The sequence below is a fragment of the Diceros bicornis genome, chromosome 11, assembly GCF_020826845.1.
Source record: "Diceros bicornis minor isolate mBicDic1 chromosome 11, mDicBic1.mat.cur, whole genome shotgun sequence".
Lineage (NCBI taxonomy): Eukaryota > Metazoa > Chordata > Mammalia > Perissodactyla > Rhinocerotidae > Diceros > Diceros bicornis.
This window is the reverse complement of record NC_080750.1, coordinates 31,838,248-31,863,948: the sequence shown is the minus strand read 5'-3', so window position 1 is coordinate 31,863,948 and position 25,701 is coordinate 31,838,248. Positions and strand designations below refer to the sequence as shown.

The 25,701-nt window shown below is 37.7% G+C and overlaps 1 protein-coding gene across 2 annotated transcripts in view; it reads right to left on the bottom strand.

Annotated features, from left to right (window-relative positions):
• The window catches only part of IL15 (interleukin 15), an 84,510-nt gene that overhangs the window by 16,521 nt on the left and 42,288 nt on the right, over positions 1-25,701 (bottom strand). The gene's annotated exons all lie outside the window — the stretch shown is intronic.

The window sequence follows — 25,701 nt, the reverse complement described above, 5'->3', positions numbered from 1 at the left end:
AGGAATCCCTTTTTTTCCACAACATATTAAATCTAATCCTCCTATTACATATGACCTAATCCACCCATTAATTGGTTTAATTGAAGCAAATTCTCCTTATTAGTCTCATGTTCTAACCATTCTCTTTGACTATATTATCTCAGTGCTTCAGATTTTTTACAAAACTTCAGAATCATTTTTTTAATTTCAACCAAATTCTCTTAAATGCCCTACATTCAAAAGAATTGTGGTATCCCAAACTCCACGTGGTTCCAAAAACAATATTTACTGACCTGGGACCCAGCAGTACAAAGGGTGATATAACTGTTAATAAGGCCCTAGAAGCTACTTTAGTAAACAATGGGGATTTTACTCCCGGGCTTTTGTAGCAGTGAGTCTCCATGTACACAGGATGTTAACTTCTTAAGACTTTCACTGCCCTGCCCAACTAGCCCCAGCTGGTGTTACGTCAAGAAAGAGTAAGTGCTTTAGCCAGAATGCTCCATGCCAAACATGGTAGAATGCAGCAGGAAATGGCCTCAAAATCTTCTAACAAATAATGATAATGGAGGCCAGTGTAGCTGAAAAGGCAACTTGTACAGCCTTGTATGTCATTTGGCAAAAGTTCTAGTGTGGTTTTCTGTGCTGACAGCAAAGAATCTGGTTTTCACAGCAGCTTTGGAAGCATTCAACCTGCCACTTACTATAGTTCTGTGGACTGATAATTTTACTAGAAATATATTTGTGAGTGTGTGTGTGTGCATGCGTGCGTGTAATCCATGTAGGACAAAAAGACTTAAAAGATAAAATATTCTATTCCTTTCTCTTTAGCCAGGATTCAATGCTAACTATTAGCATAATTATTATTAATGATGGTAATATTAATTAGAATAAGTATTGTTTACCTAGTGCTTTCAGGTTTACAAAATTATTTCATACACACTATCACATTGAATCCCAGCAACATCTTTTTTGTGTGTGTGTGAGGAAGACTGGTCCTGAGCTAACATCTGTTGCCAATTTTCTTCTTTTTGCTAAGGAAGATTAGTCCTGAGCTAATATCTGTTTCCATCTTCCTCTATTTTGTATGTTGGACGCCACCACAGCATGGCTCGATGAGCAGTGCATAGGTCCATGCCCAGGATCCAAACCTGCAAACCCGGGGCCACCGAAGCAGAGTGTGCGAACTTAACCACTACACCACTAGGCCAGCCCCAATCCTGGCAATGTCTTTATGTGAGAGATATTATTCTTATTTTACAGTGAAGAAATTGAGGTTCTGAGAGGTTAAGTGACTTACTTCAGGTAAATGTCATACATGTAACTGTCAAAAATTTACTTCACAACCCAGATTGGGCAGGGGGAGAAGGGATGCAAGAAATTTCACAAGCTTTCTGGTTGAGAAGTGTAGGCCCCTTTGGAAGTATCTGATCCATCCCATGTGAATAATAAAAAGCCACTGCTCTCTGATAGTTTAAAAACAGGTCTTTCAAACTATTCTGACATGAAACAAAACTCAAGTTGTTTCAAATGCATTATGGCATTTGACTCTCACAAAATACCTGTTGGAGATAAGTGGCTGAAACCAGGTTAATTGCTTTCTGAGAAGGCAAATATCAGGATGAAATAAATTGTCCACTTCCTTTTATGTCATATTTTTGGAGAACTATGGAAGCAGTGTTTAATAATTGCATACTGATTGTATAAGGTCCTGAAATTCCCTCACAATCAGCATCTTCGGTTTGTCCTTCATTCACCTGGGTGCCTGGATCTGGGAATAAAAAAGACTGAAACCCAGCCCTACCCTCAAGGAGCTCACAGAGTTTAAGCAGGAATTTTTTGGAGTCTCGTGATTGGGTCTCACTGCAGGGTGCCTGCTGACTTTATGACAGCACTGCTATCCCAGTAGGATGTCACCACCCAGGGGTAAGACAGTGGAAAGACTGAACAAATCAACACAGTTGAGTAGCTCCAACAGTTTTAATTCTGGAGTGACTTGTGAAAACAATTGTAAACGTGTTACATTCTGTACCAACATTGTAGTTCTTCCCAGTGAGGGAATACAATCTAACACACTCCCATTTTGTTTTGTTTTATTTGTTTAATTATTTACTTGCCTAGTCACACATTTAAAATAAATTTAAATAGACTTAGCAATAAAAGAGGAGTTATCAGTATTGGTTTATTTGGTGAACACATTCATCTATTCACTCAAAAAAACTAAAAATGAGGGCAAACCAAGCTTGAGCGCTTATGTGAACTGTAAAGAATGTAAGACAGCAAGGCTGTCCTTGATTCATTTAGTAAAGATTTATTGAGCACTTCCTATGTGCTAGGCATTTTTGTATGACCTTGGGATACATCAATGAATGCAGAAGACAAAGAACCTGGTTTCAGGGGAAAAGACAGACCATATATAATATACATAAATAAATTAATTATGTATTTCCTTAGCCAGTGGTTAAATGATACAGGGAAAAGGAAACACAGAATAAGGTAAAAAGGAAGGGGTTGCCATTTTAAGGAGAGTGGTCAGGGAAGGGTTCAGTGAAAGCAAAATCAGATCAAAGACATAAAGGCAGGAGGGCGTGAGCCCCGAGGATATCTGAGTGAAGAGCTTTCAAAGCAGAGGGTACAGCTAGAGCAAAGGCCCAAAGGCAGCTGCAGACACATGAGTCTGAGGATCAGAAAAGAGACCAACGGAGGAAGCAAGACAGAGAGCAGTCTGAGATGAAGTCAGAAAGGCAGAAGTGGAGCAGGTTGGGTCCTTTCAGCCGCTGTAAGGGTCTGAAGTGAGACACCACTGCAGCATTTTCAGCAGATAATTGATACCATCTGAACGACCTTTTAAGAGTCCCTCTTGGCTCCTGTGTTAAGGACAGGCTGTAGGGGTGGAGCGAGGATGGAAGCAGGGAGTCTGGGACTATAGGACTTCAGGGGAGAGATGGTGACGGCTGTGGGCATTGGAGATAGGGACATGTGGTTGAAGTCTGGAAACATTTTTATGACAGAACCAAAAGGACTTCTTGACAGATGGGATGTGGGCTATCAGAGAAAGAAGAATTTCTCCAAGTCTTTTGCCTTGAGCAATTGAGAAATGGAGCTGCCATCAACTGAAACAAGGCAGGCTGTGGGTGGGTCAGATATTTTGAAGAGAAGGGGCACATCAGGAGTTTCAGTTTTGGACAAGTTGAGTTCTAGAGGTCTATTAGATATCCACATGGAAATGTCAAATAGGCAGTTGGAAACGTAAATCTTGAGTTCAGGAAAGTGGTTTGAGCCTGAAATAGGTATGGGATTCATGACACTGGTTGAGACGACCATGGGAAAGTCAGAGAAAAGGTTAGGGAGAAGGACCAAAGACTGAGCCAGTGTACTGCAATATTAATTAGTTAGGGAGAAAAAGAAGAACAGTAAAGAAAAATCCAAAGTGAAAAAGGGAAACGCAAAGAGAGTGTGATATTCTAGAACTCAAGTGAGAGAAGCATATCCAGAAAAAGGAAATGAGGATCATGCAGATGTGCTGACAGGTCAAAGAAACAGAGATCGAGCACTGAACAGTGGGCTTAGCAACCTGGAGGTCACAGATGACTCTGACGAAAGCACTTTCGGAGGAGTCATTGGGGAGCCTGCCTGAAATGGGGTGAGAAGAAAGTGAGAGGAAAGGATTTATAAATTGCTAGTGCAGACAATGTTTTGAAGAATACTGATTCAAAATGGGGTAATGAAAGGGGGTGACAACAAGTGGTAGAAGGTGGAGGAAACAACAGCACGTTTGTATGATGAGGGAAAAATCACGGATGTTAGAAAGAGAGGGACAATTGTCAGAGTGATGTTCTTGAATAGGCAAGTGAGGATGAGGATGGTATCTGTGATACTGTGATTTATAATAAGAAATACATATTTGGGCTTTGCCCGGATTTCTGGCACAGAGCTCCTAAACCTCTTGGAATCTCCTAAGTGATGAGAGCAATAAAGTTGTCTTTTGTTATGTTAATGAGGTGGCTTTTGGAGAGCACCTAAGGATGGGGCCTGGTTGCCAGGAGAACCAACCACGTAACTAGAAAGTTGGAACTTTCAGTCCTATCCCTCCCACCCAGCAGAGTGGTGAGGGGCTAAAGGTTGAATCAATCACCAATGGCCAGTGAGGTAATCAATCTTGCCAGTGTAATGAAGCCTCCAAAAAAACCCAAAAGGATTGGTTCAGGGAGCTTCTGGGTTGGTGAACACATGGAGGTGCTGGGAGAGCAGTGTGCCCGGAGAGGGCACAGAAGCTCCATGCCCTTTCCCCTTACCTGGCCTATGTGTCTCTTCCATCTAGCTATTCCTGAGTTATACCCTTTTACAATAAACTGGTGATCTATTGAGTAAAATGTTTCTCTGAGTTCTGTGACCTGCTCTAGCAAATGAATCCAACCATAGGAGGGGGTCTTGGGAACCTCTTATTTATAGCCAGTTGGCCAAAAGCATAGGTGGCAATCTGGGCTTTTGAATGGATTCTGAAGTTGGGGGTGGGGAGCAGTCTAGTAGGACTGAGTTCTCAACCTGTGGAATCTGACGCTATCTCCCAGCAGATACGGTCAGAATTGAGTTGAATTCTTAGATATCCTGCTGGTGTCTGAGAAATTGCTTGGTGGTGGAGGGGGAACTCCCCTTCCCACATTGAAATTGGGTGGTCAGAACATCAAAAGAGTATCTCATGCACAAGTGGGAGGGGAAAGCATCATCTGTTGTCATGGGAAGGAAGGCTGAGTGTCAGAATGAATGCAATGGCTCGGAAGTAGGTAGATGTGATGGCGTAAATTCTCTACTATTGCTTGGATCTTCTCAGTGAATTAGGACAAAAAGTCATCAGTAGAAAATGAGGATGGGGAGGAGGTGTTAGGGCTTGAGGACAGAGGAGAATATACGAAAGAGCCATCGAGGTAAGTAGGAAAATGAACAAATATAAGTATGGTATGAGAGTCATGCCTATTGGAAGTCCACGGTCATGAATGGTCAAAAAGTAAGATTAGTCAGTATGCTTGTGTGTGTTTTCTCCAGCCATATTACTGTAAGGAATAGGCAGGCCTGGAATAGGTAGAGAACTAGATTTAATCATGGTTGTGTATGCCAAGCAAGAGAGAGGCAGGAGGTTTTAGAGTATACGTAAGAGAGTGTTGGGGAGATATGTCCAGGAAATTTAATTTTCCTTTTTTATAATACGGCTTTCTTGGAGGAAGTGTTATTGGAATCATACCATGAAGAATCGATAGATTTTATATATGAGTAAAAGAAGAGAAGCAACATTCTAGGTGGAGAAAAGAACCTGAGCAACGACATACGCAAACAAGTGTAGTGCGTATTCAGAGGAAAGTGAGTCATTTGAACAGTGTGAAAGTAGTGGTAGGTAAGAGCAGACAAACCTGTCACCATTGTATAAAGCAGGAGTTGGTCGTATTCAGAGGAAAGTGAGTCATTTGAACAGTGTGAAAGTAGTGGTAGGTAAGAGCAGACAAACCTGTCACCATTGTATAAAGCAGGAGTTGGTAAACACTTGTAAAGGGTCAGATAGTAAATATCAGGCTTTGTAATTCTTCCAGTCTCTGTCACAACTACTTAGCTCTGCCATTATAGTGTGAAAACAGCCGTAGACAATGCATGAATGAATGAGTATGGCTCTGTTCCAATACAACTTCATTTATCAAAACAGATGGTTGGTGGATTTGACCTACAGGCTATAGTTCGCTGACCTCTGATGCCTATGGGTCTCTTTATCAGGCCCAATTTGATTACAGTTGAGAAAGTAGTATCTTCAAATGTCTTAAATTATCCTGTCATTAAGTGTACTGGCATTTTTCCAGTAATTGCTTTCAAGCTGTTTTTAATTGACACCAATATTATGAAATTTTCAAATATGAAATTTCATTGAACACTATCTGTGTTCAATATTAAGGCTAAAAAAAATCTATATGAACTATGTTACCATGGGTTACTACTGCGATTTTTAAAAATTAATTCCTACCAAGATAAGATCTGAAGTTGGTATTTAATTCTCTCATAAGGCCACACAACAGGTTAACAGGGCCTATAAATCTCACAGTTTATCAAAACAGAAATAAATGATTAGGTAAGATATTTCTTCTTTTAAAAATACTGTTTCATACAAGGTTTATAAATATATATATACTTTTGAATACAATGACTTTTAAGTTCTTGGGACTACTTAAAATAAGACAAATTGCTTAATTATACTGAAATTCTTCCAAAGCAAATCATAACCATTTAAATATCTATATTGCCAAGAATAAGGGCAATGATAAAATTTAGATACTTTAGTCACCACGACTATTCAAAAGGCATTAATTAAACAGGTGGTATTATAAAAAATGAATATAGAAACACCCCAGGGATCATCTAAGATAGACAAAGATGACACATTACGTGTAGCTAGAGGGCACGTATAGTAGATGCTCTTATTATTCTCTGATTATAGTGCTATGTAGCAATATATTCATGTGCTTTTTTTTTAATCATTTGGTGCAAAGGTGCTTGAAAAATGTTTTTTGTATGTGCTTTTGAAAAATGCTAGCTATACAATTCTGTAGGGCAGGTATAACGGACAGCTTCCCCAGAGCCACACAGATTTGATATTTTACTGTACAGGAATAGTCAGTGAGATCTGTTCCTCTAGCCCAGTTTCCAAAAGCACTTCATTCAAAACACTTGTGAGGGCCGGCCCTGTGGCTTAGCGGTTAAGTGCGCGCGCGCTCCGCTGCTGGCGGCCCGGGTTCGGATCCCAGGCGCGCACCGACGCACCGCTTGTCCGGCCATGCTGAGGCCGCGTCCCACATACAGCAACTAGAAGGATGTGCAGCTGTGACATACAACTATCTACTGGGGCTTTGGGGGAGAAAAAAAGGAGGAGGATTGGCAATAGATGTTAGCTCAGAGCCGGTCTTCCTCAGCAAAAAGAGGAGGATTAGCATGGATGTTAGCTCAAGGCTGATCTTCCTCACACACACACACAAAAAAAACACTTGTGAAAGGTGGAGAAATTCTCCCAAACCAGAGTACAAAAGGACAAAGAGTTGGAAATTATGAGATAGGTCCAGACAGAAAAGGAACTCCAGAAAGAGCAAAGAGAATACAGAAAAGGAAATAATGACAAAAACAATAAAAGAAAATTTCAAAGAGTAGGGAAAAAACACTAGCTTTCACATTGAAGGGGTATAAAAAGGATAAATGAAACACCTGGTAATTTTTAATTAGATTTCCTAATTCCAGGACAAAGAAAAACAGACTAATAGCATCCATGGAGTAAAAACAAGTTACTTATGGGTAAGAATCAGAATGAATCTGATCATGGTCCTTACAAGACAATAGAACTAATCTTCAAAGTCTAAAGGAAAATGAGCTTCAACCTAGAAAGCTATTAGTATTTGAGAAAGAGGGCAAACAACGTTCTTTCATACCAGACCTCAGGAAACATAAGATCCACAGAATGTCTGTGAATAATTATGTGAAAGTGCATTCCAGGAAAATAAGAATGTTATCCAAGAGAAAAAAAAAAAAGATGTGGGATACAAGAAAGTTATGAGGCATAAAACAAGTAATATTTACATTTGGGTCTAAATAACTAAAGGTAATTTTTTTAAGTACATTGTTTTTTACCTCATTCATTCATTTATTTTGCAAAAATGTGACATTCCTGTGGTTAGAAACCTTGTTTATCTTGTTCATTTCTGTACCTCCAACACATAAAAGCATACTAGCTACATAATAAGCACATATTACATCTTTGTTGGATTTGATTTTTCATTTGTTTACAATTACACTATCCCCATTCTCACAACCATCAGCTTCTTAGCTGCACTTGCTTCCCTATTCAGCAGGTGTCCCAGAAGTCACTGTAATAATATCCTAAATAGTACCCTAAGTTTCCTCCATATTTCATCTTTCTGCTACTTTTATTTTGCCAATTTCAAATTCCAAGCTACAAAGCATTGCTGAAAAAAAAGTGCCATTATAATTTCCTGAGATGCAACCCCTAATGGGCCTTCTCTACATCCTGCTAATGATTTCTTGCTCTCTCTGACACTTCCACCACAGTTTAAAAATCAATTTTAGGGCCAGCCCCTTGGCTTAGTGGTTAAGTGCACGCGCTATGCTACTGGCAGCCCGGGTTCGGATCCCGGGTGCGCACCGATGCATCGCTTCTCCAGCCATCCTGAGGCTGTGTCCCACGTACAGCAACTACAAGGATGTGCAACTATGACATACAACTATCTACTGGGGCTTTGGGGGAAAAAAAGAGGAGGAGGATTGGCAATAGATATTAGCTCAGAGCTGGTCTTTCTCAGCAAAAAGAGGAGGATTAGCATGGATGTTAGCTCAGGGCTGATCTTTCTCACAAAAAAAAAAAAGAGTGAAAAAAATCAGTTTTATTGAGGTCTAAGTTAAAAATAATAAAATACATCCATTTTAGGAATACAGTGTGCAGAGTTTAGATAATTGTGTATACCCATGAAACCATCACCACAACCATGATATAAAACATACCTATAACCACAAAAATTTCTCTCATGCCCCTTTACTGTCACTCCATTCCCAACCCAAACATCAGGCAACCACCGCCCTAATATGTTCTTTTCCACATGGCAATGTGGAAGAAAAATCATGAATAATCTCCATGTGGGAAATGATGTGGGAAAGGAATAAGAGGAAGTAAGCTCATGCTAAGATTATTATTTTATTTGGAGAATGTGAAACACGTTCATGATGATTAATTGCAAAAATCAAGAGAAAAGGTTACTCCAGAAAAAAAAGACCTTTTATGAAGCATTTTCCCAAGCATTCAGGAACTTATAAAATCCTTATGGTAATATAGAATTATTCTAATTCATGGGCATCAAAATCTGATATCAATACCATGTAATGATATCCCAAAAAATAAAATTATATGGCAATCTCTTGTATGAACAAGATGCAAATTTCCGAAATAAAAAATTAACCAATTCATCAAGCAGTGAGTTAACAGAATACAATTAAATGACTAAGTAGGTTTTATTCTTGAAATGAAAGGATGCTCAACATCAGGAAGTTTATTAGTGTATTCACTACATTAATAGGTTAAAGGAGAAAAGTCATATGGCTGTCTTTGCAGATAGGGAAAATTGGACAAAATAAGTTCCTAAAACAAAAAATGTCAAAATATTCTCCAACTGATAAAGAGTGTTTAATACAAACCTGCAGGATTCCTATCTGGGGTCATTTTCACTAGGGACAGGCACAGGATGAGGAGGTGCACAATCAGGGCTGCCAGTAAACACTGACATGTGGTCACAGCTCTGCGGGTTCAAATCTTGGCTCTCTCATTTACCATCTAGGTGACTTCAAGACATGTATATACCTGAGTTCTTTTTTTTTCCAAATCAGATGATCATGGAACATATCTCCTATGATTATTGTGAAGATTAAATGAAATTTTACATGGAAAGCACTTTAGGTTGTGCAGGAGGCATAGTTAGGACTCATTACATATTTGTCAATATTACATTGGCATCTCATCAAGAACCTTTGAGAAAAATATGGCAGTCATCATTACCATCAGCCTCATTTTACAAATAAAGAAAGTAAAACTCAGAGAAGTTAAGTAATTTGCCCAAAATTACACACATTGAGAAGGAACACAATTGGAGTTTAGTCCTGGTTCCTTCATTTGCTTACACATTCATCAAATATTTATTGATCCCTGACTACGTGTCAGTCACTCTTCTTCTAAGGACACAGCACTGGAAAAAAAACCAGAATATGAAAACAAATAAAGGAGTAATTATAAAGTATGACTGATGGTGTACTCAGTTTCTGTGGAGAACAATAAATACAGTATGTGCGACATTAACCTCTATTTTACATAGGATGGGCAAGAAAGGCCTCACTAATAAGGTAACGTTAAATTTAAGCAGAGATCTATCTAAAGGAAGAGTCAGCAAACAGAACCTGAGGAAATAGGTTTCCAGGTAGAAGCAACAAGAAATACAAAGACCTTGTGGGAGAAGTGTGCTGGGAATGGCTAGGAGGCTAATTCAGCCAGAAATTCAGAAGGTGAGGTCAGGGTTAGGTAGGGGAGAGTGGTAGGAGCTATGCCATCAGGTAAAGACTTGGGCTTTAATTGGAAAACCCATTTGAAGCACGTTGAGAACAGAAAGGATATGAATGGGCTTAGATTTTACAAGCCACACTCTGGCTAGCATATTGAGAAAGACTGTGGGGGCAAGCCTGGGCATAGGGAGACAAAGTCGGGGTGTTGCTACAATAATCCAGGGTAATAGTAATGGAGATGGAGAGAGGTGTATATTTTGAAGATACAGGATTTGCTGATGAATTGGATGTTAGGTATGAAAGAAGGCGAAGCGTCAAGGATGGCTCTGAAGGTTTTGGCCTGACACAGGAAGAGCAGGGTTACCATTTATTAAAAGACGGGAGATTGTGAGAGGAGAGGTCTGAGGGAAAAGTCAGGAGTTCAGTTTCAAAAAGATTAGGTTTCACCATTATTAGATATCCAATTTTATCAAGATGCAGGGAAGAGAGCTGGATTTCAGGACAGAGCTCCCAGAAAGAATTTTAAGAATACTGATAATATACCAAATAAGCAATGAATCAGTAAATGCAAAGGGAATCAGGCACCTATTGTCTTCACTATTCAGTCTGCAGACATTTACTGAGTCCCTCTGTGTGCCTAGCACTCCGGTTACAAAGGTGAATAAGCATAGTCTGTCCTTTAGGAAACTATAGAAACACTCACATACTTCTGTTATAATATTATAAATTCTAAGATGGTTTGGGTGTCCAGATTTTTAGTTGAGAGGAAACACCCTAGAGGAGATGACAAACATAGATTACCTTAGAGGATGTTTAAAGTTAGCCAATATAAGAAAGGAGAAAAGGGCTTTCCAGGCAGAAGGAAAACAATGGGCAAAGGCACAGACGCATGAAACGAAGCATGCAGGTAAACTCCAAGCAATTCAATTTTACTCGAACGTCAAGTTGGAGAGAGGGAGTGGTAGTGCAATGGTGGATGAGAAATGGATTAAATCATGGAGAGCCTTGCTTGACAGGACGATTTGCTGTTCATTGTGTTCATGAGTGTAATGGCATGGCCAAATCTTCGTTTGATATAGATCATCTTGACCACTGCCCAGAGTGTGTATTCAAAGGAAGCAAGACTGAAGGTAAAAAAATGACTCAATTATTATTAGAGTAGTCCACATAAGGACCTAAACTAAGGAAGTAGTAATAGGAATTGGAAAGTAGTGTTAGATTACTTATCGGAGCAATACTTTCCAGCAAGATTGGCAGGTCTTATTGGCTGTCTGGTATGTAGGGTGAGGAAGGAGGAAGAGTCTAGAATGACTGATGGGTTTTATGGTTTGTAATGTCAGGGTAGTGGGACCACTAACTGAGGCTGGACACAAGACAGGGCTGGTATGAGGGGAAGAGGACTCACCTAGTATTGGACATGTTACATTTGGGAGGCTGGTGGGATATCAAAAAAAATGTTCTGGCAGACAGATGAATATGCAAATTAGAAGCTCAAACGATGGCAGGGCTGGAGATACAACACAATGGCCTATAACCTTGAGTTCAGGTGAGATCAAGCTAGGAGGGCATGTAAGGAAAAAACCACAGTGCGAAAAAGAAAGAACAACAATCTTTAACCTTTCTTCAGGTAATAGCTTCAGTGAAAGCCTTCTAATTGCTTCAGGTTATTGGTCACAGGTAACATGACCATCCAGCAAGCGATTACAGCACTCTCATGGACCCTGATAGCACATTTCCTTGAATGTAAGAAGCCCATTTTTTCTATTTAAGCATTTTTGAAATAGGGTCACATCTTATAAATGATCTCTATCTTCATCTCCAGAAAAGTTGCTATTAAAAAGATTGTGCTTCTTAAAAAATTGGTGGTGTTTCAAGGCAAGTTCTCTGGGAAGGAGACCCAGATTTATGTGCAGGAGGAATATTGGTAAAGGTCTTCAGGATCACTACTTGTGGGGAAAGGAAGAAAGATGAATTGGGCAGAGGGAGAAGTCACTAACTGGGCTTCGTGGAGCTCTGAAGCTGGGATGGCCCTCTGGAGTTGTACTAAGTTGGGACAATGAGGGCCTTTATAACACCCTCCTCCCTCCAAAGAACAGTAGAGGCAGGCTGCCCCTGGGGAGTGGGGAGGACCTTGGGCAAGAAGAGTTTCTCCCAGAGAGGAGAAACTGTCAGCTGAAGACTCTAGCAAGGAGCACTTCCAGCAGATGGGATAACAAATTCTCCATTCCAGAAAGAGAATATGGCCACAGCATGGCGCCTGCTACAAATGATATTTAAGAATGAAGGAAATACAACATTTTTATCTCAATATATTTTGATCTTAATATAATCATGAAGTATTAAACATAAATTTTTCCTGGCACAACCCATTTTAAAAACCATTTTAGTAAAAGTTTAGGTCATCTGAAATCCTACCCTGTTTGGGATAAGGTTGAGAAAGAGAATTATTCCTGAAAATTAAAAAATTATACAAGATCAAAAAAAGACATTCACTGCAAAATTCCTAGGAATTTACTGAAAAATTATTTGGCAATGAAAGAGTAAAATAGTAATGATAAGTGCTAACTTACTGAGCACTTAGAATGAGAGGCAGATTTACCGTGAAATCAGTAGCATTCCAACACCTCTATCTTGCACTGCCTGCTGTTGAGGAAAGAACAACCCTAGCCTGGTAGTAGGGGCACGGAGGGCAGCCCCAGCCTGGTGGTCACATTCTATCTCCTAGAAGTCATCCGGGGTTTGCAGTCGGTACTATCAGCAGGCGGGCTGCCAGCACTTCCTTCAATCTATTTAGCCTCCAATGACTATACAACCCCAGTAGACCTCTTGGAAAATCTGGACCTTATCTGTGACTCTAAGGATGTGAATACAACGCTTGAGGGCCATTATGTCCCAGGCTCTTGGCCAATTTACACTCCCTCCCCCCATCTCTCGCAGCAAGACCTGCCCACAGGGTGGTGATGGGGAGTCAAAGGAGCAGTAGGGATCTGGCCAGGCTGGACCCGCTGCAAAGACACTGGCCTGTCTGGGATCATGCCAAGAGAAACTCAAAAGTGGGACTTCTCTGAGGCTTCCCTCCAGACAGGAAGGAGTGCCTGAGCATGAAGCCCTGGAGGAAGTTAGAAATGTGGTGTTTCTGGTGATGTGCTCTGAAGGAAAATGAATACTTCCTAAACCATTAATAATAAAAAACAAATTTCAGTCGACTCTGCTAGAGAAATGAATTAATTTTCTTTCTATACTCTTTATAGAAAATATTAAAAATCATTATCACATGAAACAGGAAATCTGAATGTATGCAGACAAAAATGTATGGGAAATAAAGTCTAGAAAGATGAGTCAAGAAGTTTATTAATGATAATATTTTGTGATGTTCGTGGTATTTTTCAGTTTTTTGATTTCTGTAATTTGTGATTTCTTTTCCCACTCTAAATAAATACCTAAAAATTGTTCTAATTGACTAATTTTGTATTCATAATTTGGTATTCTTTTTCTTAAAGAGGGTCCCAGACACTACAAATGCTTGCAGCCCCGCACACCCGGATTCTCCCTTATCTAAGATGTGTAGACACTATTCCAAGCACTTAGTTAATGCAATCAGTTAAATTTATGAGGTAGACCTGTCATTATCTCACTTTACAGATGAGGAAATTGAGGACAATGACTTTAAGGAAGTTGCCAAAAGTGACTCAGGGAGGACAGGCAGTGCCAAGATCTGAACCTGCCGTCTCACTCCTGAGCCCATGCTCTTTAAACTCTGTGCTTTACTGAAATACTCAATTCAAAGATTGTTTTCATGCACTTTGATATGCATCCTTTCATTTATCATTCAACATTTACTAAGCCCCCTTGTGGTTAAGGAAATGTGCGAGGTGCTGTATATCAGGCAGATTTGAGATACTGCTTATCTTCACAAAACAGAAAAACTAATGAGGAAGCCCAAATCGCTATAAGAGAAAGCATAACAAAATACAAAGGTATTTAAAAATGCTGTGAATAAATAATGGAGAAGCAATGAATTAAACATTCTGATCTGCCAAGTGAAAGAGTGTGAGCAATGATATATAAACATCTGATAAGTCTTCCTTTCCATTCATGGAACATTGGAGAGCTAATGCTATGATATTCTAAAATTTCAACTCAAGATAGTGGATATATTTGGGACAACAATTTTTTTTTTGGTGATGAAGATTAGCCCTGAGCTAACATCTGTTGCCAATCCTCCTCTTTTTGCTGAGGAAGATTGGCCCTGGGCTAGCATCCATGCCCATCTTCCTCTACTTTATACGGGATGCCACCACAGCCTGGCTTGATAAGCGGTGCGTAGGTCCGCGGCCAGGATCCCAACCCATGAACCCCAGGCCTCTAACGCAGGGCACACGAAGTTAACCACTAAGCCACCAGGCCAGCCCTGGGACAACAAATTTTTAAAGTTTCATTTCAGGACTAAACAACTGATGTTTTCTGAGTACGTATGTTGTGACTGGCATTTTGATAGGTATTTGGTGATCGAATCAAGGTGTAACAAATTTTATAACTGGAAAGCATAAGAGAGACCCTATAATTGACCCTCTTTTACCATGAGGAAGCTGAGGCCAAAAGACACATGGCATATACTCCAAGAGTCATCTCTTTCGGGAAGCCTTTCCCTAAAGCACCACAGTCAGGTATCATTTTACCTTTTTCTAAACCCGGCTTAGAATATTGTGGTTCCTCTATGGTTTTTGTTCTTCAGTTGAAATTTGTTTTGTACATGTTGAGATCATGAGCTTTTTAAATTTTTTTTTTTAATGACCAACAATACCTTTAACGTCTAAAAGCTATGCACTCTTTCCTCAGAAAAATGCACATAAGCACAGACCCAAAAATTTAGATAAAATCACTTGAAGTTAAAACATTAAATCCTCTAGAGGTCTTAGGAGCCCAGGTTAAGGATCTTTCTTCTGGATTGTTGGCTCCATAAAATGATTTTTTCTTATGCATGTCATAACACATGCATAAAATACATTTATCTGCGTATTTCCCATAGCGCCTACCATTGCAATAAACATGATAGAAGCTTAATAAATGTCCATTGATTTAAATTACCCAAGAACTAAGTAGCAGCCAACAGGAAACAAAGAATCAGCCTTGTAACTCCCTGCCTGGTCATGTCATACACTATTTCATGATTTCTCTTAAAAAAAAAAAAAGATGCAATCATTGCCATTGTGGGCTCATTTTCATAGTACAGGTAAAATAAATATTAAACGATAAACTCAGTATAATTACTTGGATATGACTATACATGCAATAAAAATTCACATTTAGAAGAAGCCAACACCTGTAACATACAAAGTATTCAATGAATATTTGTGGAGGGATTGTGAATACATGAATAAATGAATAATAAATAAGTAAGAGTAAATGCTGCTGCAAATGGAGAAGGCTTTTGGATGGGGTGGCAATTGAAGTTAGTATTGAGAGTGAAGAAAATATGAAGAGGAAGCAGGATATTTCAGTGAACAGAGACTTGGCATAAATAATACCATCTGAGGAGAAAACCTAAGAGGCACCAGTGACCAGGAAGTACTGATGAAGTCAAAGGAAATACATTTGAATAGGCAGGTTGGAGCCAGATTGCATGCGACCTTCAAAGACAAGCTGAGGAGTCAGATTTGATTTTCTGGGCAATGGGTTGCAACTTTAGATTCTTAGACAGTGATGCTACCTAACAGTTGTACTTGGTAAGAAGCAGTAACTAGATGCATAACTGAAGAGAAAACAAATCACACATCATTTTTTAATATCAGCTAGTATAAACACTCAGACTAGTTGCTTATCTATTAAACAAACTATTACCCTAATCTGATAAACAGTCCTTCTATTTTAATGAATTAGTTTATGATTCTTGGTCATCAACAGTCATTCTTTTTACAGGAAAGGGACAACTGTCGATTATTCAAGAGTGAGAATTTTTAGTTGACTGCATGTTGAGCCCATACATTAATTATTAGCTGGATAAACATAGGATTGGGTCACAATTAGTTGAGATCCCACATGAAATTTGCCAGCCTCCCCAGCACATATGCCCAATAGGGGCTTCCATCTGGATTGTAGCCTTCTCTGTTACTGTTGCTTCCTTAAATGTATTTTTCTTAATTTGCTTTACCAAATATTCATATTGTTTCTGCATTTTGACCTGCCCACTACAACTGGTTATTATTCAGTCTCTCTACAAATCCATTCACAGTATGTTTGGGTTATAGTCCCCTTTAGAACTCTGACTGTAGATAAAAGTGAAAAGTGAGCAATGCTTTTTCCTTTTCCTAAAAATTTGTACGACCTCCTCTCCAGCCTAAACCTTTATTCTCCACCTTCAAACAGATATTATTCCAATGACTGAATGTGAAACTAAACTTGGGGATGATGTCCTAATATACAGACAAGATGAAAGTGAGCCAGAAGTTATTAAGCAGTTTGTCCCAGGGTCCCACAGTGCGGTTAGCAGAACAATGCAGAGGAGATACCAAGTCCATACTGTTTCTATTACACCACATTGTCTAACTGTCCAGGGAACTTTCCAATGTTGGCTCTCCACTGTGTATATGTGTGTGTGTATGTGTGTTGTATGTGTGTGTGCATGTGCATATGCACATTTGCCACAGTGGAGAACAAAAGATAAAATCTCTGCTCTTATAGAACTTATAAAATTTTTAATGTGACTTTATATCATGTATGTTTGTTGTACCATGTGGAGGTAAACAGTACTGACTTTCTGACAGAAATTTCTAGTTAGTACCTTATGTCTTAAATAGTTTTGATCAAAAGTTTGATGGGGAAAAATCTGTAACTAGATAAACTTAATTTTATTTGTAGAATTCAGCTATCAATATTTTCCAAGCTTAGACTTGGCAAAGAAAGTTCAGTTAGTAAATTTTACCATTAAGTAAAGTTTTTCTAGTGTTAACATTTTCTTTCAACAAATATGGGTCTTAATTTAAGAAGAGGGAGGTACATATAAGGAGAACAGAGCTGATTAATTATTAATTAATACAATTAATTATTGTATTAATCATTTATATGGGAAGATAATGGTTAAACTTGTCTTTGTTAACTCTGAACAAATGTTCAGAAAAAACCTGCAGTTCAGCAAAAACTATTTCTGAAGGAGGAAAAGTACACCAAAAGAACAAAGTCTTACATTAATGATCTGTATAGTAGAGTATATGCATTTCAATTGTCTGGAGAAACCACTTGTCAGCAGAAATTATTCCACATGAGTTATAAGTTTGTGAATTAAATTGAAATCCACAGTCTGTATGGTGCCAAAAGAAAATAATGATTCTTGGCCTCGGGAACAATAAAATGGTCACTTAATGTCTGCGAGTTACATACAACCAATGAAGAGAATAAGCTTTCTTCACTAACAACCCTTTCTCAAGCCAATTAATGACTTAACTTGAGCACACAAAGAGATTCTGTGGGTTATTATCTGAAAAGAAAGAAGGCTTTATAATGGGGTAAAAAAGTCATGCAGAGTAAGTGCCCTTGGAAAAAAAATGTCTTCTCAGTTTCCATGAGAAATATGTAAAACATAAATTATATGGAAATGAAAAATATGTTAAGAATCCTGTTTTTTCACTTTGATTCCCTTCGGCACCAACTATCATGCTAGAACTTAATATTTACACCAAATAAACACCATTAGCAGCAAAGAAAATGAAAGAAAATTCTTTTCCCACGTAAAGCACTGCAACATCTGGGCTACCATGGGCCATTAAAGCACTAAGCAACAGCCTGTCTGGACTACCACTTACCCTTTTGTTTATCTATTTTTAAAGGAAAATGTGAAGAAATATCTGTAGAGTTTACACGCCCTTTGGATGCTGAGCAACCTGTTTCCAGGCAAAGCAAAATATTACTATGACTTCCACTACTCTTTAAAAAATTTCTTCTCCTTCTTCTTTTTACTCAGGTTAATTAAACATGCCAACTCATGAGAAAAAAGGAAGGAAAGAAATCGTGTTTCACAGTGCATCTCATATAAGAATCCAGAGCAAGAATCAAAAGGTGATCTGGGGAAAGAAGGAAAATGTACAATAACGGAAGACAGGCACTCCCTCAGGTTCTGCTTAATTAAGGTAAAATAGGACCACTAATAAGTTGTAGAGTTACAGGGAGAACATGGGTTCGTATTGGCTGAGCTGAATATCAGATGTCAGCCAATAAGGATAAAAGGCCAGGGTGACATGGCCACAAAATGTAACTGGAGAACAAGAAGTTATAATAGGGAAGAATTGGCATTAAAGTATGCTCTTTCAATAAAAAAAAGCAAAACTCCCCAAAATGTTCAATTAATACTCATTGAGAACTCCCTGGCATGAAGCACTGCTTAGGGAGCTCTGCCTAGAGTAACAAAAGAGATAAATTACTGAACATGAATGATATTTGGTCCTTGACAGTGCAAATATCCAAGAAGGCACCCCAAAAGCTTGGTTCTAATGTACAGCAAGGATGAGTTGAACAAGACTATTGAGCCCCTGAAGGAAGGCTGGGGGGAGAGATGTTCTGTAGGAAGGAAGTGGTAAGATGAAGGATGAGTCCAAATACACTGGGCAAACACCGCCCTGAGTCAAAACTAATACTCAGGTTCTGAGCTTTTAATAGCCCACAAGACAGCAACTCATAAAGACAATTTCCTATCAAATTTTATGGGACTTTCCTTTATAGCCAAAACATAAAGCCATCTCCATGAAGGAAGCTTTACAACAAAACTTTCCATCATGTGTTCGACAGAAACAGAACCATCTGACAAGTCTCTGATATTCAAACAAAAAAATTAAAAATTAAAAACAGTAATACAATATTCATTCAGTAGAATGAAGCACATAAAACACAGGAGATAGCTCACTTCTGGACATGGTATTGGTGGCATTAGGCTTCCTGCCTCTAACACTCATAGTCACACTCTCTCCCTCCAGCTATAATAAAATATTGCTATCCAGCTAGAAAATCAACACATTGACTTCCAAAGCACATGGACTCAGTAGTTTTCCTATCAGAAGCCTACAGCTTTATGAAGCCACGTACTGACAGAATGGCAGTGTAAAAAGAAAATAAAACCAAAAGAAAAACAGATAAACAGCTGTTTCTCCTTGCACTAAGGCATCATTGCAAATATATAGTGGTATAGGTTCTTGCATAGTGGAAACTCTCTTTGTTTTCTACATACTGCACAACAGCATGAATAGTTTTGTTCTGTTTTGGCTGCTATTTTCCAAACTTTATTACCAGAAAAATCATTCCTTGTGCATGTTGCCCATAATATCCTCCCTTCCAGGGAGAGAAGTTATAGCTCAGACCTCATTTCTAATTTAACTCTTCATTTAATTTTCTTTAACACTTTAAAACATCATGTGGCTGCTTTGACTTGTCACAACAGGGCCATCAATTTGGGGGAGAACTCATAAGAATGACAACACAAGTGTTTTATTCAATATATTTCACCAAGAAAGGCAAAACCACCTTGCTAAGACAATGTGTAACCACTCTGGCCAGTCTGCTATTATGATGTCTGTGTTTGAAAATTTTAGTAATTTACCCTAGATAGCAGAAATATTAATGTCTCATTAAAAGAAGAACAATCATGCATAAATTGTGACCAAATAACATTCCACATAAAAAATATTTCTAGTGAAATAAGAGAAAAAGGAAAAAGAATGGAACACTTATTTGAGAAGAGCAGAGTTTACAAAAAATTGGAACCCAAGAAAGAGTTTACTGAGGGAAGAAAGAAAAACAATCCTATAACTTGATTAAGTATGACAAGCCCCATGCACATTCCAATCAATTTTATTATAATACTCACACATTCATCTGTAAAATTTCTTCATATGTCTTTATGAGATCCAGCAAACAAATTTCTAAGTAGTCAAACCAAAATAAATTAAATTATTTCCAGCAACTTGGAAACTGACCAAAATATGTCAAAGATGTGTTTAAAATAATACGATTTTGGAACTACTCATTTTATAGTTAGGGACAACAAGGTTCAGAGATATCTAGTGACTTGTCCCAAATAACTTAGTTATCGAGTAAACTAGGATTGAACTTTGTTTCGAACATAAACTACACTGTTCTTAATACAACTAAGCTGGTTAATAGTCTGTGAGGCTCTGTCTGACCTGGTAAATCATGAGAAAAAAGCAGATTCCTATCATTGTCTTAAGGAGGCGGGGGAAGATTCAAAAGCTGTCAACAAAGAAATCAATCGTTCTCTCAAAAAAAGGTTACACTCAACAGCCTAAGAAATATATGTCATATATTTGTTTATGTTATTTTAAAACAAAATAATACTTACCTGTTTCTTTTTTTCACTGTGTGCACCAGATAAAATATTCTGCTTCATGAAAATCCATGGGGTCTCTAGTTAATGGTCGCTTTATATGATCAAGAGTGGGATTTTTCTTGATTGACTTTATATCCTTGGCAGTTCCCTTAGCACACTGCTATAGGAATTATAGTCACTGAACTCAATTACCTCTGAAAAGAATATAAATAAGGGGCAAAACTATGATTACGCTCAAATTTCCAAAAGAAACTGAAATAAACATGACTCTTCATTAACCAAGTTTTTAGTGTATTCATAAGATAAGCAGAGGGGCGACAGGGTACAAAGTAGAAACCAAAGCTTGAAATAAAATAGGGCAGACTAAACTGACATAAGTGCAAATCACAGAAATAGGTAGAGCATAACAAAACCTAATTTATGTGATTCTTGACCGTCTGGATCTCCTATTTTCCAGGACCAGTGTGCATGTAAAGCTTGTGTTAGAACCCCCTAAGGCAGTACTTCTTATAGCAGTATGTTGTACTAACAGAGTCTGGCTATATAGCAATAAGGCTGGTTTCCATAATGCCCATGGATAAAATCAGGATCTCTGAACAATATGATATAGGGATAAAGCTCTGTAGTTCAACCAAACCCAGGGCTGACCTCTAACTGTGTCAATTACTGTTTTGAGTAACAGGGTGCAGCTAGCAGAATTATACACCCCACCCCACCCCCCAAAAAAGTTACACCATAAATGTGCATATGATGAGATATCACACACCTCACCACCTTATGTTGTGTTATATTGCACAGTTGACCTTAACAGGAAGATTATTGGGGGGAGGGCAAATCTAATCACATGAGCTCTTAAAATCAGAGTACTTTTTCTGGCTGGTGGCAGAAAGGCAAGCCAGAGACACTCAAATCATAAGAAGAACTACACATGCCTTTGCAGGTCTGAAAACTGAGGGAGTCAAGTAAGAAGGAATACTGGTAGCTTCTAGGAGTGGTGCATGGCCCCTGCTGACAGGCAGCAAGGAAATAAGGACTCATTCCTACAACCACAAAGAACTGAATTCTGCCAACAATCTGAATGAGCTTGGTCAAGGATTCTTTCGAAAGCCTTTGGGTAAGAGCCCAGTCTGGCAGACACCTTAATTTCTACCTTGTGAGATCCTAAGTAGATTATCCAGTCGAGCTTGTCTGGACTTCTGATCTACAGAACTGTGATATAATTAATGAGTGTTATTTTAAGTTACTAAGTTTGTAAGGATTTGTTTCACAGCATAGAAAACTAATACGTAGGGCAATTTATTTAACATCCAGAGCTTTTGAAAAACAGAGAAAATAATATAAATCATAAATAGTTGTAATTAGGAGTAATGAGATTATGTATGAAATGTACCTAGCATAGTATTTAGCATGCAGTAAGAATTTAAGATGCAATTAATATACCTTTGAATACTTTATTTTATGAAACTTCAGAGAGTTCTGGCACATTTTGTGAGTTAACCTTTCTGAAATCCTCCACAAAACTGTTTGCGTATTAATTCTGCCTACGTTCCCCTACCCCTTGAACATTCAATTAAAATGAAGTTTCCGATGAGATATCATAATAAAATAATCATGTAATTCCACAAAGCACATGTGAAAATCAGTCTGGTTAATTTGTATTTTCATCCTATACATGCTACCCTTCAGTTGAGCATAAAAACACCACAACAAAAACTAGACATCCTTAAAAAGGATTAGGATCTTAATAAGTAAACAAAGGTCATAAGTGCTCTAGGTTGTGGTTCTCTATTACAATAAAGAACAGCTGAAGAATTACCTGAAACCTGTACAAATCTAACATCAACTTTAGCAAAACTTTATAAATTTTAGGACCCCAACAGAAAAGATCAAGTGCTTTGTGAATGTTCAATTTGCCTACACTGCTCGACTGGGTCAAATAATGCATAGTTATGCAAGTATAAATGTAGGTTGAGAGGAAAGAACAGATCATTAATAATGTTGGAATATCAGCAATGGGATAAGAAATGAGACTGTCTCCTTTGAGAGCAGAAAAATTATATAGTAAAATTAAAAAGAAAGTGAATTTATGACAGTGCTGTCAGGATAACAACAGGATGTTTTATACATATGAGATAAATGGACAAAAGTTTTGGAAAAGTCATTACATAGTGATAAAGGGGTCAATCCAACAAGAAGATACAACATTTGTAAATGTTTATGCACCCAACATAGGAGCACCTAAATATTTAAAGAAATATTAACAGATCTAAAGGGAGAAACAGATACCAATGCAATAATAGTAGGATATTTTAATACCCCACTTATATCAATGGATAGGTAATCCAGACAAAAAACTGATAAGGAAACATTGGCCTTAAATGACACCGTAGACCAGATAGATTTAATAAATATATACAGAACATTCCATTCAAAAGCAGCAGAATACACATTCTTCTCAAGTGCACATGGAACATTCTCCAGGATAGACTATATGTTAGGCAACAAAGCAAGACATAATAAATTTAAGAACATTGAAATTATATCAAGCATCTTTTCCACCACAATGGTACAAAACTAGAAATTAATAACAAGAAAACTGGAAAAATTATAAATATGTGGAGATTAAACAACATGATACTGAACAACCAATGGGTCAATGAAGAGATCAAAGGAGAAATCAAAAAATACCTTGAGACAAGTGAAAATGGAAATATAACATACCAAAATTTATGGGATGCAGAAAAGCAGTTCTAAGAGGGAAGTTCATAGTGATAAATGCCTATCTCAAGAGATAAGAAAAAAATCTCAAAAAGACAACCTAACTTTACACCTCAAGGAATTAGAAAAAGAACAAACAAAGCCCAAAGCTAGTAGAAGGAAGGAAATAAAAATCAGAGTAGAAATAAATGAAATAGAGACTTAAAAGACAGTAGAAAAGATCAATGAAATTAAGAGGTGGATCTTTGAAAAGATAAATAAAATTAACAAACCTTTAGCTAGACTCAACCCAGAAAAAAAGAGGGAAGGCTCAAATAAATAAAATCAGAGATAAAAGGAGAGACATTATAACTGATACCACAGAAATACAAAAGATAATAAGAGACTACTAGGAACAATTATATGCCAACAAATTGGAGAACTTAGAAGAAATGGATAAACTCCTAGAAACATACAACCTTCCAAGACCAAGTTATTAAGAAATAGAAAATCTGAATAGACTGATTACTACTAGGGAGATTGAATCATTAATTAAAAATCTCCCAACAAACAAAAGTCCAGGACCAGATGGCTTCATTGGTGAATTCTATCAAATATTCAAGGAATTAATACCAATTATTCTCAAACTCTCCCAAAGACAGAAGAGGAACTCTTCCAAACTCATTTTACAAGGACAGCATTACCCTGATACCAAAACCGGACAAGGACACCATAAGAAAAGAAAAGTACAGGCCAATATCTCTGACGAACATAGATGTAAAAATTGTCAACAAAATATTAGCAAACCAAATTCAACAATATACTAAAAGCATCATACACCATGATCAAGTTGGATTTATTCTAGGGATGCAAGGATGGTTCAACATCCACAAATCAATAAATGTGATACATCACATTAACAAAATGAAGGATAAAAATCATATGATCATCTTAATAGATTCAGAAAAAGCATTTGACAAAATTCAACATCCATTTATGATAAAAACGCTCAGCAAAGCAGGTATAGAGGGAACATACCTCAAGATAATAAAGGCCATATATAACAAGCCCACGGCTAACATCACACTCAACAGTGAAAAGCTGAAAGCTTTTCCTCTAAGATCAGGAAAAAGACAAGGATGCCACTCTTGCCACTTTTGTTCAACATAGTATTGGAAGTACTAGCCAGAGTAATTAGGCAAGAATAAGAAATAAAAGGCATCCAAATTGGAAAGGAAAAAGTAAAACTGTCACTATTTGCAAAAGACATGATATTATATATAGAAAACTCTAAAGACTCCACCAAATAAACTGTAAGAACCAAAATGAATTTGGTAAAGTCACAGGATACAAAATCAATATACAAAAAAAAAAAGTTTCACTACCGTACATTAACAACAAATTATCAGAAAGAGAAATTAAGCAAACAACCCCAATTATAATTGCATCAAAAAGAATTAAATATCTAAGAATAAATTTAACCAAGGAAGTGAAAGACCTGTATATTGAAAACTACAAGACACTGATAAAAGAAATTGAAGAAGACACAAATAAATGGCAAGATATTCCATGCTCATGGATTGGAAGAATATTGTTAAAATTTCCATGCTACCCAAAGCAATTTACAGATTCAGTGCTGTCCCTATCAATATTCCAGGGCATTTTTCAATGAAATAGAACACAGAACCCTAAAATTTGTTTGGAATCACAGAAGACCTCGAATAGCGAAAGCAATCTTGAGAAAGAAGAACAAAGCTGGAGGCATCACAATCTTTAACTTCAAAATATACTACAATATTATAGTAATCTAAACAGCATGGTACTGGCACAAAAACAGACACACAGATCAATGGAACAGAATTGAAAGTCCAGAAATAAAACCACACATTTATGGACAGTTAATCTTTGACAAAGGAGCCAAGAACACACGATGGAGAAAGGAAAGTCTCTTCAACAAACGGTGCTGGGAAAACTGGACAGCCACATGCAAAAGAATGAAAGTTGACCATTATCTTACACCATACACAAAAATTAACTCCAAATGGATTAAAGACTTGAATGTAAGACTTGAACCATAAAAATCCTAGAGGAAAACGTAGGCAGTAAGCTCCATTGATTTTTCAGAGATGACTCCAAAAGCAGAAGCAACAAAAGCAAAAATAAACAAGAAAGAATACATCAAACTAAAAAACTTCTGCACGGCAAAGGAAATCATCAACAAAATGAAAAGGCAACCTACTAATTGGGAGAAAATATCTGCAAATCATATATCTGATAAAAGGTTAATATCCAAAATCTATAAAGAACTCATATAACTCAATACTAAAAAAACAATCTGATTAAAAAGTGGGCAGAGGATCTGAATAGATATTTCTACAAAGAAGATCAACAGCCACATGAAAAGATGCTCAACATCACCAATCATCAAGAAACGCAAATCAAAACCACAATGACATACACCATTTCACGCCTGTTAGAATGGCTATTATCAAAGATACGAAATAACAAGTGTTGATGAGGATATGGAAAAAAGGGAACCCTTGTGTACCATTGGTGGGAATGTAAATTGCTGCAGCGACTATAGAAAACAGTTTGGAGGTTCCTCGAAAAAT